At 40.4% G+C, this 14,298-nt stretch overlaps 1 long non-coding RNA gene across 2 annotated transcripts; it reads right to left on the reverse strand.

The window, feature by feature from the left end:
- Nucleotides 1–10,546: 10,546 nt before the first annotated feature.
- On the reverse strand, nt 10,547–12,718 carry LOC142174940 (uncharacterized). 2 transcript variants are annotated; one of them, XR_012704088.1, is made up of 2 exons: nt 12,514–12,718; nt 10,547–10,928 (listed from the first exon to the last, which is right to left on the reverse strand). It is a non-coding gene; the product is annotated as an uncharacterized LOC142174940 (long non-coding RNA). The 2 variants fall into 2 exon arrangements; XR_012704087.1 differs by lacking the exon at nt 12,514–12,718 and adding an exon at nt 12,357–12,507.
- Between the last annotated feature and the right edge of the window lie 1,580 nt (nt 12,719–14,298).

A 14,298-nucleotide genomic window follows, 5' to 3' on the forward strand; every position in this document is an offset into this window, starting at 1 on the left:
GTTTCCAATGTTCCTTGGACCTTGATTATCATGTCATCAAGGTATAGCAGGAAAGTATTCATGTCCAACTCATGATTAATAGACTATTGATGCTTTCTAAAATTATTTTATGGGTTTTTAGTTTTGATTATCGCTAAGCTAAGAACGTAAAGAAGATCTTTGATCTCGTTATCTTAAATAAAGGTGTGCATAATATTAAAAATATTCTTTAAATCTTGCGATTTTAAAAATGACATGCCATTTATATTAGGGAACGTCACTAATTAACAGTCTGTTTGGATGGTTGTCATCTATCGTAGCGTATTATAATGTATTGTATTGTACTGTATCGTTCTGATGTATACAATATTTGGATATATTATACTGTTTGTCATCGTTTTATGATGTCATGCAATGTAACGACCCAAAACTAGCCAGTGGTGATGGCGCCTAACGTGGTACTAGACAAGCCGACATTTACGAATTTACTCCAAGACTTTGAACAAAAACGGATTTAAAGCAGTTTAAGTAGTAGAATTTCTCATAAACAAGACAGAAAATCCAAAACAAAACGCGAAAACTTCCAAATCGCGGTATCACTTAATACATGAGCATCTAAATACCACAAGTCAGAAAAATACTGCCTAACATTGTCTGAAACTAAATATAATAAGCCAAAAACATAGGGAAGGGCGCCGGGCAACTACCTTGGAATCTCCTAGACGATCAACTGTGCAATTAAATCAACACCCACCGTGTTCGAAAATACCTGAATCTGTACACGAAGTGCAGGGTGTAGCGTTAGTACAAATAACTCATTAAGTAACAAGACTAAATAAAGAACTGAAAGTAGTGACGAGCTTTGCAATTATAGTTCGATTTTCAGTAATTTCAACATAGGAAAGTAGGCATGCTTTCAAATTCGATAATTTTAGGTCAAATCAGTTACCTCATTTCAAGTTCAAGTAAAACAGAATATAATATCTTTCAGAAAAATTCAAAACTGTGATATATGGCAGCTAAGTGCAACAATAATGAAATCAAAATCATCCTCTTAGAGCAATAATCACTTAGACTTTCTCAATAGCTAGGCACTCGTACTCAGTAGGTACCTGTGCTCCCTGGGGATGTACAGACTCCGGAGGGGCTCTTTCAGCCCCAACGATATGGACAGTCTACATGGACAACTCATGTGCTATAATATCAATATCTAGATCTGCACGGACAACTCATGTGTTGCACGGACAATTCACGTATAATAGTATCGATCTCCTCACAATCAGGTTCTCGGCCTCACTCAGTCATCAACCTCTGCAGTCTCTCGGGCTCTCAGAAATCATAAAAATAGCCTGAAATAGAAATGATATAATATATCAACAAAAAACAATAGAGACAGAGATATGATATGCAAATAAAATTGTGACTGAGTACCAGCAGCAATTTAGCAGATAATTCAACAGGTAACACGGCCTCTGTGGGTCACAACATCCGAACACCCATGCAACCACGACTTCACCCATACCAAGATTACTCAAATCTAATGCCAAAATCCCAATCAAAACCCATGCAACCACGAGTTCACCCATACCAAGATTACTCAAATCACATACCAAAATCCCAATCAAAACCTCAAAAATCTAGCCTAAGAACTTATCTTCATTTTTCTCAATTTTCCATCCCAAATCACAAATTTAATAGTGAAATCAAAAGAATAACCATCGAAATTAACCAAAACTAGGTAGGAATCACTTACCCCAAACACCCACGTGAAAATCTCTCCAAAAATTGTCTTCTACCGAGCTCCCAAATTAATTTTTATGTTATGAACTCAAACCCTCATTTTGAACTTTTAAATCAGCTGCCCAGTTATCCTTCATCGCGAACGTGGCCATCTTTTCGCGTTCGCATAGCACAAGCCAGTCTGCCGCTGAAATTTACTCTACGAGAACACATAACTGCAATCGCGATCGTGTAAAGCTGACTCCTCATAGTTGTGCGATCGTGTCCTTCACCATGCGACCACAAAGAACAAATGCGCGACCCCAGCTTCTGCCTCCAATACCCTACTCGAACGCGGCCTTAGCCACACGTTCGCAAATCACAACGTTCCACAACGCAGTCACATCCTCCTGCTCGCTAATGCATAGAACAAAAATCCTTCACTATCCAGCTTAGCCTACGCGATCGCGGACCTTCCTACGCGATCGCATAAGAGGAGACCTTATTAGAGACACCACAAAACTTCAATTATAATACTAAGTCCAACATTGATCTGTTTACCTTCCGAAACTCACCCGAGGCCCCTAGGACCACAACCAAACATACAAAAAAGTCCCAGAACATCATACAAACTTAGTCGAGCCCACAAATAGCCTCAAACAACATAAAAACACGAATCACCCATCGATTCAAGCCTATTGAACTTCCAATTTCTACAAATGACGCCGAAACTTATCAAATCACGTCCGATTGTCCTCAAATTTTGTACACAAGTCACAAATGACACCACGGATCTACTCTAACATCCATAACTCCAATCTAACACCGATATCAAAAAGTTCACTCTCGGTCAAACTTTTCAAAATTCAACTTTAGCCATTTCAAGCCTAATTCTACCACGGACCTCTAAATCATAATCCGGACACGCTCGTAAGTCCAAAATCACCCAACAGAGCTAACGGAACTATCAAAACTCTATTCGGGAATCATTTACATATAGGTCAACATTCAGTCAATCATTTCAAAGGCTTTCAACCTTGAGACTAAGTGTCTCAATTCATTCTGAAATCTCTTCGGACCCAAACCGAGTAAGCCAACAAATCAAATAACAGCTATAAAGTACAAAATGAGTAGTAAATGAGGGAACATGACTACATGTAAGCAACATCACTGACCTTCCTGTCGGCATAACTCTTTTATCTAGACTGCATCATGCGAAGCTGCTCTTGATTCAATTTAACCTTGTCCAAAGCATCCTAAACCAAGGCAGTAACCAGTAGCCTAGCCTTACCTGGCTCAAACCAACTCACCGGAGATCGACACTGTCTCCCATACAAAGCCTCAAACAGAGCAATCTGAATGCTCGACTGATAATTGTTTATGTAGGCAAATTCCGCAAGTGGTAGAAACTGGTCCTATGAACCCCCGAAATCAATGACACAAGTGTGTAGCATGTCCTCCAATATTTGAATAGTGTGCTCGGCATATCCGTCCGTTTGAGGGTGAAATGATGTATTCAACTCAACTGAGTGCCCTGCTCTCATTGTATTGTCCTCCAAAACTATGATGTAAACTGCATGCCCCAATCTGAAATGATAGATACTGGCACACCGTGAAGGCGAACAATCTCTCAGATGTAAATCTCAGCCAACCGCTTCTAAGAATAAGTAGTCCCAACTGGAATGAAGTGCACGAACTTGGTTAACCGATCCACAATCACCCAAATAGCATCAAACTTTTTCGAGGTCCGTAGAAGCCCAATTATAAAATTCATGGTGATCCGCTCCCATTTCCACTCTGCAATCTCTATCCTCTGAAGTAATCTGCCCGGTCTCTAATGCTCATACTTCAGCTGCTGACAGTTAAGGCACCGAGCTTCAAACCCCACTATATCCTTCTTCATCCTCCTCCACCAATAGTGTTGCCTCAAGTCCTGGTACATCTTTTTGGCACCCGGATGAATGGAATATCCCAAACTGTGGTCCTTATCAAGAATCAACTCACGTAGCTCATCCATATTAGGCTTACAAATCCAACCCTGCATCCTCAATACCCCATCATCTCCAATAGTAACATCTCTGGCATCACTGTGCTGAACCTTTTCCTTGAAGACAAGTAAATGAGAATTATCATACTGGCACTCTCTGATGCGATTAGATAAGGAAGACCGGAAAATCACACAAGCTAGAACCCGACTGGGCTCTAAAACATCTAATCTCACGAACTGGTTGGCAAAGGCCTAAACATCAACTGCAAGAGGTCTCTTACCAACATGAATGAATGCAAGACTACACATACTCACTGTTTTCCTACTCAAGGCATCGTCTACCACATTGGCCTTCCCCGGATGATATAGAATAGTAATATCATAGTTCTTTAGCAGCTCCAACCATCCCCGCTACCTCAAATTTAGATCCTTCTATTTGAACAAGTGTTAGAGGCTCTGATGATCTGTAAATACCTCTCAAGAAACAGCATAGAGATAGTGCCTCCAAATCTTCATGCATGAACAATGACATCCAACTCTAAATCATGAACAAGGTAGTTCTTTTCATGAGGCTTTAACTGTTGCGAAATAAGCTAGCACTCCACCCTCCTACATCAAGATACTAATCCCGATTGGAGAAGCGTCATAATATACAATATAAGAGGCTGAAGCTAAAGGCAAAACTAGAACTGGAGTTGTGGTCAAGGCAATCTTAAGCTTCTAAAAACTCTCCTCACACACTACAACAAAAAAAGGCTTTTAGCAGTAATAAAAATTGCCACTAATACCTTTACCGGCAATTAACTATTTGCCACTACATCCAGCATCCCTAAAGGCTTTAGCGGCAATTATAGAGAGTGCTGGTAAAGGTCTCAATTATTGCCGCTAAACATCTGACTTTTTGCGGCAATCATTTACTGGCAATTAACATAGCCACTAAACCTACCCTCCACCTAACCCTTTTACATAGTTTTAATGGCTATTGTAATGGCCGGTAAATATTCTGTTTACTATCTATAAATAGACGTTGTAATGGCCATTATAATGGCAACTAAAACTATGCCTATATTTGCTTTTTATCTTCGCATTTAACACCTTTTCATTTTCGTTAATTATGCACAAATTGGTAAATGCTAATATATGCCTATTTGGCATTCAGTGTGACTGCAACATCTATATTCTCTTTCCGTATACTAATAAATATGCTAATTTTCATTCTAGAAAGCATAATATATTGAATTACAATCACAATAATCAAATTAATCCATAATTTTAGAGTGTAAATAGCATAAAAGAAAAAGTACACCATTTGAATCCAAAAGCTAGTGTCATTTTGAGTTTAATAACAATTGTCATAAAAAATATATATTACATGACAGTAGTTAGTGCGTTAATATTTCTCTAATTTTTGAAATCTTCCACAAGAAAAATCTCTAAACATCACAGCATATTGTGATGACCCGCCATGTCATGATGCCACATAGGCGTCATTTGGCATATATTAATGCCATGTGGAAGCTTACATAAGAAGAATGCTAGTATTTGTGAGAAGATTCTAGAGAGGTATGGACATTTCCTTAGGAAGAACCTAGATCCTTATAGTATTTGGAATCTTCTAGGCTTGTAGAGAATTCTAGAAAAAGCCTTTATCTTATAAATATCAAGGACTTGTGTAATAATTAATATTTACACACTAGCCCTTAGAAAACTAGTATATAAAGGGGGCCATTCATTTGTAATTCATCAAGCAAACAATTCAAGTTCTCTCTAATACAAAGTTTCCTTGAACAATTCTCTTGTGTTCTTTCTTCCATTCTCTTAGCGATCTTAAAGGTAGTAAGGCTGACTTGGCATAGCAAGAATGTGAGCAAGTTGTGCAAGATCGTGAGCGAGTTGTCAAGTATCGCACGTGTACTTAGTTAACAACTAAGGACGTGACAACTGGTATTAGAGCGAAGGTTTCAACTAAGGGAATGGCGAATGGTGGAGAAATTAACGTTGCCAACACCCAAGACAACATCATCCAGGATGTTGTTGGCAAGAGCGGCCGTAGCAAAAAGAGGAATGCCACCAACAAGAGCCAGGAGGTACCACCTGAGGTTGTGTCAAATGAAGGGCTTACATCCCAAGAACCATCTGCCATTGAGGCGAGCGAGGATGAATTAAAGGTCCTTCTAGAGGACGTCTCGCTCGGTAAAGAGTGGGTGATGAAGATGAACGCGGGGATGGATGCCGTGGAGATATTTGGCCAACGCTTGGGGAAGGTGGAAGGCACCCTTAATGTTCTTGAGGGGCACACTCTTGAAGAGATTGGGAGTATCCGAAATGACTTAGAGGGACGTACACAGACTGAGATAGAACTAAGGCAAACCATCACTCCCTTAGAGTGCAGACTCATGGAGGCTTTGAGTACTATCGATGCTATGAAGGCAAAGATAGAGTCACTCGATGAGCATGTCAATGGTGGCATGACCGAGGTAGCCAGCAATGTTGTGGTGACGAGGGAGGCCAAGATCGAGGCTCCTAAACCCCCGGTGTTCAAAGGTGTTTGTGATGCACAAAAAGTGGAAAACTTCGTTTGGCACTTGGAGAACTACTTCAGGCACGACAAAGTGAGGGACGACGAGGCCAAGATCAATACTATGGTATTGTACCTCTCAGATACCGCCATGCTATGGTGGAGAAGGAAGATGGCCAATGTGGATAAAAGTCTAGGTACTATTAGCACATGGGATTAGTTCAAAGCGGAGTTCAAGCGACAATTCTTTCCAAACAATGTCTTGTACGAGGCAAGGGGCAAGCTTAGGGAATTGAAGCAAAAAGGGAGCATACGTAACTATGTCAAGGAGTTCACTACCCTTATGCTTCAAATCCCCAACCATGCCAATGATGACTTGTTGTTCCACTTCATGGACGGGTTGCAAGATTGGGCTAAGCAGGAGTTGTAACGCCGACAAGTCACTGATATAGACCAAGCCATAGTGGAGGCCGAATCATTGATGGACTTCAGGCATGACAAGCACGACAAAGGCAATGGCAAGGAGTCAAAGGTTAAAAATGTCAAAGGTGGGGGAGACCGTGGCAAAGGCAAGAAGATACAACAACAATACTCCAAGACTCAAGATTTCAAAAGGTCGAGTGGTCGCCAGGGCTACGCCGAGAAGAAGGCACAGGTCGAGAAGAAGGGATGCTATATATGCGGAAGGCCACATGGCTTCAGAAATTATCCTGACCTCAAGAGCCTTAGTACCATGGTACGTGAGCGGAAGGAGCAGCCACAAGGAGAGAGTCTGGGAACCGTACAGTTGGGTATGATCGGATTATATGGTGCTGTCACGAAGCAAGCTATCCAACCTACCAGGAATGGAAATCAGTACGTGGATCTCACCATCAAGAACAAGCCCGCTCGTGCAATGGTGGACACTGGAGCAACTCATAATTTCGTGACTGAGGCTGCCGCAAAGAGACTGGAATTGAAGCTTGCTCCAACCAACTCTCGCGTCAAGACCGTGAATGTCGAGATACAGAATGCTCGTGGGGTAGCTAATGGAGTTGGTGTCAAATTGGGAACTTGGAAAGGTATGATAAACTTTACCGTAACCGCTATGGATATCTTTGACATCATACTGGGGCAAGAGTTCTTTAGACATTGTTATATTTTAATCGACCCCTACCTCCAACGTCTCTTGGTTATGGAGCGAGAAGGAGCTTGCATGGTACCTAAAGTGACTATACCATACGGACAGATCCAAGCACAACTCTCAGCTATGCAGGTTGTCAAGGGGATCAAGAAACGGGAGCCCACATTCGTGGCAACCATTGCAAGTCTAGAGGAAGACACGAATTTTCAAGAGACAGTGTCGCCTTGCATAGAGAAATTGCTTGAGGAGAACAAAGATGTCATGCCCGAGGAGTTGCCTAAGCACTTGCCGCCTAGGCGAGAGGTGGATCACAAGATTGAGTTGGAGCCAGGGGCTAAACCACCCGCATTTGCCCCATATCGTATTGCACCGCCCGAGCTAGAGGAGCTCAAGAAACAATTGAAAGAGTTGTTGGATGCTGGTCACATTCGCCCATCAAAGGCACCTTTCGGCGCACCAGTATTGTTCCAGAAGAAGAAAGATGGATCGGTGCGTTTGTGCATAGACTACCGAGCTCTTAATAAGGTCACCGTGAAGAATAAGTACCCAATCCCGCTCATTGCTGACTTGTTCGATAGACTTGGGCAAGCCAAGTACTTTACCAAGGTGGATCTTCGAAAGGGCTACTACCAGGTTTGCATTGCGAAAGGGGATGAACCAAAGACAGCATGTGTGACGAGATATGGAGCCTTTGAGTGGTTAGTGATGCCTTTCGACTTAACCAACGCACCGGCCACATTTTGCACCCTTATGAACAAGATCTTTCATCCCTACCTTGATCAGTTCGTGGTATTCTACCTAGACGACATAGTCATCTACAACAACACCTTGGAGGAGCACATGGAGCACTTAAAGAAGGTTTTCCAAGTCTTGCAAGAGAACGAGCTGTACATTAAGAGGGAGAAATGTGAGTTCACGCAATCAAAGGTGCACTTCTTGGGCCATGTCATTAGCAATGGCGAGCTACGCATGGACGATGATAAGGTACGTGTTATCCAGGAGTGGGAGGTAACTATGTCAAGGTAACTGAGTTGAGATCCTTCCTTGGCCTTGTTAACTACTATCGTCGGTTCATCAGTGGATACTCAGCAAAGGCCGCACCATTGACTAAGTTGCTAAATAAGAACAAGCCATGGGTTTGGATGAAGCATTGTCAAAAGGCGTTTGAAGGCCTTAAGACAGCTGTAACAGAGGAGCCAGTCTTGGCGTTACCTGACTTTGCTAAGACTTTTGAGGTGCACACAGATGCCTCAGACTTTGCCATTGGGGGTGTCCTGATGCAGGATAAGCATCCCATAGCATTTGAGAGCCGCAAGTTAAATGAGATGGAGCGGCGTTACATGGTACAAGAGAAGGAAATGACTGCCATTGTGCATTGCCTTCGTACATGGAGACATTATCTGCTCAGGTCGAGGTTCGTGGTCAAGACTGATAATGTAGCTACTAGCTACTTTTAAACACAGAAGAAGCTCACACCAAAGCAGGCTAAGTGGAAGGATTTCTTAGCCGAGTTTGATTATGCGCTGGAGTATAAGCCGGGAAAAGGTAATGTTGTAGCCGATGCCTTAAGCCGGAAAGCCGAGCTTGCTGCAATCACTTCAGTGAGATGGGACATTCGAGAGGCTATAAAATAAGGCATGCAGCATGATCCAGCAGCCAGACAGCTTATCGAGTTAGCTAACAAAGGCAAGACGAGACGGTTTTGGATAGAAGACGGCCTACTACTTACCACAGGTCGGCGGGTCTACGTTCCTAAGTTTGGAGACATTAGACGACGGATCATAAGGGGAAGTCATGACACAATGTGGGTTGGTCATCCAGGTCAACATCGCACTAGGGCCTTGGTTGAGTCAGTCTACTATTGGCCACGCATGCGAGATGATATAGAGTGCTATGTGCAGACTTGTCTTGTCTGTCAACAGGACAAGGTTGAACAACAACCCGGAGGACTTTTGGAGCCACTACCAGTTGCAGAGTGTCCATGGGAGAGCGTGACTATGGACTTTATCACTTGCCTACCCAAGTCTGATAGTTATGGTACTATTATGGTGGTCGTAGATAGATTTTCCAAATATGCCACCTTCATGCCCGCCTCACTGGGTTGCACAACTAAGGAAGTCGCCAAGCCATTCTTTAAAAACGTGGTAAAGTATTAGGGCTTACTAAGGCATATCATCAGTGATCGAGACCCCCGCTTCACTGGGAACTTTTGGAGAGAGTTGTTCGACATACTTGGCACGGAACTGCACTTTTCTACTAGTTTCCACCCACAGATGGGTGGACAAACGGAACGGGTCAATGCCTTACTAGAATGTTACTTGAGGCATTATGTAAGCGCGCATCAGAAAGATTGGGCAAGGCTCCTAGACATTGCCCAATTCTCTTATAACTTGCAGCGGAATGAGTCCACGGGGCGGACACCATTTGAGCTAGCCACAGGCCAACAACCACAAACTCCACATTCATTACCAGCCGCGTTCGAGGGAAAGAGTTTGGGGGCTTATCATATGGCCAAAGGATGGGAGGAACAGCTTGACACTACTAAGTCGTACTTGGATAAGGCAGCTAAGAAGATGAAGAAGTTTGCGGACCGTAAGCGGCGGCGCACGGACTATAGAGTTGGGGACATGGTCATGGTAAAGTTTAACCCAAGACAGTTCAAAGCACTACGGGGCATGCATCAGAATCTGATTCGCAAGTATGAGGGGCCATTTAAGATCGTCGACAAGGTAGGCAAGATCTCATACAAGCTTGACATGCCATCGTATCTTAAGATCTACCCTGTCTTCCATGCCAGCATGCTTAAGCCATATCATGAAGATAAGGATGATCAGAGTAGGGGCCAATCAAGTCGAGCGTCAATGACTATCACCGCCTCGCATGATCGGGAGATTGAGGCTATCATAGATTACCAGGCTAGGCGAAAACAAAGGCAAAAAGCCACCACTATGTTCCTCATCCATTGGAAAGTCAATCACCGGAGGAGGCCACGTGGGAACGATATGAAGACTTGTGGCAATTCAAAGATAAGATCCGAGAGTTTATGCAGCAGCATTGCGCCGCGGTCATCGCAATATTGGGTGGGGGAGAGTGTGATGACCCGCCATGTCATCATGCCACATAGGCGTCATTTGGCATATATTAATGCCATGTGGAAGTTTACATAAGAAGAATGCTAGCATTTGTGAGAGGATTCTAAAGAGGTATGGATATTTCCTTAGGAAGAACATAAATCTTTATTGATTTGCTAAGAAAGTCCTTGGAATCTTCTAGGCTTGTAAAAAAATTCTAAAAAAAGCCCTTATCTTGTAAATATCAAGGACTTGTGTAATAATTAATATTTACACACTAGCCCCTAGAAAACTAGTATATAAATGTGGTCATTCATTTGTAATTCATCAAGTAAACAATTCAAGTTTTCTCTAATACAAAACTTCCTTGAACAATTCTCTTGTGTTCTTTCTTCCATTCTCTTAGCGATCTTAAAGGTAGTAAGGCTGACTTGGCATAGCAAGAACGTGAGCAAGTTGTGCAAGATCGTGAGCGAGTTGTCAAGTGCCGCACGTGTACTTAGTTAACAACTAAGGACGTGACAATATGACCTAGAAAGACAACAAAATAAATGTCAAATATAGTTCATAAATTCATCTGTGTAAGATATATACACATAATAAAATGTCGAAATTCAAAGCATTTTCACAGCTCCTCTACTAACAAGCTACTTCACATATTGCTAATAAATATTGTCTGGCATATCCTTAAACATTATCAACTGAAGAATATAAACCTATGAAGATATACATTTTCATAAAATTAAATGGGATGACAAAAGAATATATTATGTACTATTTGTTTGGATTGGAGGTCACCATATATCACTTAATCAGTAAAGACACTCATCAAGCAAAAGAACAAAGAAGAAATGAGCATTTCACTTGATAAATGCAGGTATGATAAAACAAGAGCTCCTACGGTATGATAAAACAAGAGCTCCTACGATATGAGAGAAGTGAAAATAAAAGAACACTATTTTTCTTCAATTATGTAATACCTTACAATCCGTAAATAACATCGAGAAATTAATTAGCACTATAAGGCAACAAAGTTGCTACATTATATGGAGGCTGCTATTTCGATAAGAACAGCTGATTTTTTTAGTAGAGAAAAATTGAATTTACAGAGACAATAAAATATTAAGGCCTAGAATATATTATATTAGAGACAGAGTCCATAGAGTTATACTACCGAGGCATGAAACATAATATTGCAACAAAGTATTTCATTTTAAATAAGAATTACTTAACTACAAAAACGAGAAGAACATCAGTAACAAGAAATTACCTGCCCTTTGAGCTGTCAAATATAAATCTTTCGGGGCATATATTTTACCTCTGACAAAGTACTCATAAACAAATGGAGCATAATTTCCCGAACAAGGCACTCAAATCTTAACAGAAAAAAGAAAGCATATCGGAAAATAGTAGCAAGTCAAAAGCATTTGTCACAAGAATTTTGCAACTTATAACTCTCATTTCAGATTTCTACTCAACACAATTCAAGTTATAATTTTTTTTTATTATTGCCCTTCTCTACTCGGAGTTCTTAGTTTCATATACAATTATTGTGTACTATAAGCTCGTATAACCTAGTCTACCAATATCATCCCAAGAAGGCCTACTAATCATCAGAGACAACATTCAATTATCATCGCTTCAATTGTTCAAATAAAGCAAAAAAATTATCAGAATTATAAAGTATAGCATCCTCAAATCTTTGGGTAAATATCACTATTCCGACACTCAATTTACTAAATTAAACAGAGGAACTTTGATAGTGTCTAATAATCCATCACCACCACACAACAAATACCTAAGTATACGATAGCTAGCTTGGTACATATATTATGAGAAATTTGTAGCGAAAATTGAGCATATATAAGTTAACAACTAGGGCACAAATAAAATACTAAAATAAAAAATTAGTCAAAATACAGAGAACAAAAATAGAAAGATAAAGGATAAAAGCCAAACCTAGGGCTCAGAGTTTGAAAAATTTCTGAAAATTAGTGGAGGCTAACAAGAGATGAGGTTCCTGATACAAATATAAAAATAAAGCCTATACACCGAAGCAAATAAAAATTATATATATATATATATATATATGAGAGAGAGATATTTATTGGATAACCTGGTCGGATGGTCGGATGATAGTCAGCAAGGGAAATTGGGGTAAATAAAAAAAGAAGAAAAATGAGTATCTGGATGGTGGCTGAATTAGAATTGAATTTAGTGGGTATTTTTTGTGATTTACAGGGAGGGAATGTGTGAGCGGGAGTGAAAATTTAGAAGAAAAAAGTTGGAGGGAATATAAAATACTAAAAGTTGGCTTTTTATTAAACTTTTAATGGCTATTTCTTTCAATTGCCACTATAAATGTATCTATTCCTAGCAATTAATTTATTGCCAGTAATATTTGAGTGACGGGAATCAATTAGCGGCAAATCACTTATTGCCACTAAATAATAGCCGCAATTAGTAATTTTTGTAGTAGTGACACTCATTTGACCACCTGAAAGGAACACCCTTTTGGATTAATTTGGTCAAGAGCCTGCACGAAGCGACGGTAATAACCGTCCAAGCTGAGAAAGCTCTGAATCTTCGTAGCTAAGAATGGTCTGGGCCAACTCTGAACCGCCTCTATCTTCTTCGGATCCACCTAAATCCCCTCACTGGCACTAGGGGTGGGCATAAAATCCAAAAAACCAAATTCCGAACCGAACAAAATTATTTTGGTATTTCGATTTCGATTTTTTCGATATTTCGGTTTATTTCGGTACAGAAAATTTGGTTTTTTGGTAATTCGGTACGATATACGGTATTGAATTTTTGATATTTTAGTATACCGAAATAGTTTACGAAGAAAAGACCATCTTCCACTTCTTAATTGTTTTATTTTGTTCACTGCTCCTTTTTCTATTAGTAAAGTCTTTTGAGTTTTCCCAGGTACTGCCTAGTATATCATTTTTTTAAGCAATGATAAAAAGTTAGTTGTTCTAACCCTAGCTTTGACTTGGGTTTGGAATTTGAGCTTTCTATAAATCTCCCACTTTCCTTTCTATAAATATACCCTTAACTAAAAGAAAGAATCAAAATGGTGTCCTTAAGTTTAACTTCTTTTATGCTTGTTCTGTTGTTCATTTTCATAACCTTAAAAGTTTCAATTGCTTATACTGACCAAGGTACGTGATTTTTTCTTTCCCCAGGCATCAATATGTTTTATGTTTTACTAAATCAATAGATTAGTTCCTTTTTTTCCTATGAAAATCTAATTAAAAGTTAACTACTCTTCTGTAGATAAGCAAGCCTTTGTTGCGGTCCATGAAAAAGAAAATGGTTTAAACCGAAATCATACCGAACCAAAATAAAAAATATCGAACCGTACCGAAATATTTTGGTACGGTATTTGGTATACACAATTGATAATCCGAATACCGAAATACCGAACCAAAATTCTTAAATACCGAATCGAAGTACCGAATGTCCACCCCTAACTAGCACCACATACCCCAAGAACGCCACCGAACTAAGCCAAAACTCACACTTGGAGAACTTGGCATAAAGTTTCTCCTCCCTCATCCGCTGCAACACAATCCTCAAATGTTGAACATGCTCCTCCTAGCTACGAGAGTACACCAGGATATCATCAATGAATACTATGACAAACGAGTCAAGACAAGGCTGAAATACACTTTTCATGAGATGCATGAATGCTGTTGGGGCGTTGGTCAGCCCAAAAGACATCACGAGGAACTCATAATTACCATAATGGGTCCTGAAAGATGTCTTTAGAATATTAGAGTCCCGAATCTTCAATCGGTGCTACCCGAACCTGAATTCAATCTTAGAGAACACCCTCGCTCCCTGAAGCTGGTCAAACAGATCATCAATATGCGGCAAATGATACTTGTTCTTG

The sequence above is a fragment of the Nicotiana tabacum genome, chromosome 20 (assembly GCF_000715075.1).
Source record: "Nicotiana tabacum cultivar K326 chromosome 20, ASM71507v2, whole genome shotgun sequence".
NCBI classification, from domain to species: Eukaryota; Viridiplantae; Streptophyta; class Magnoliopsida; order Solanales; family Solanaceae; genus Nicotiana; species Nicotiana tabacum.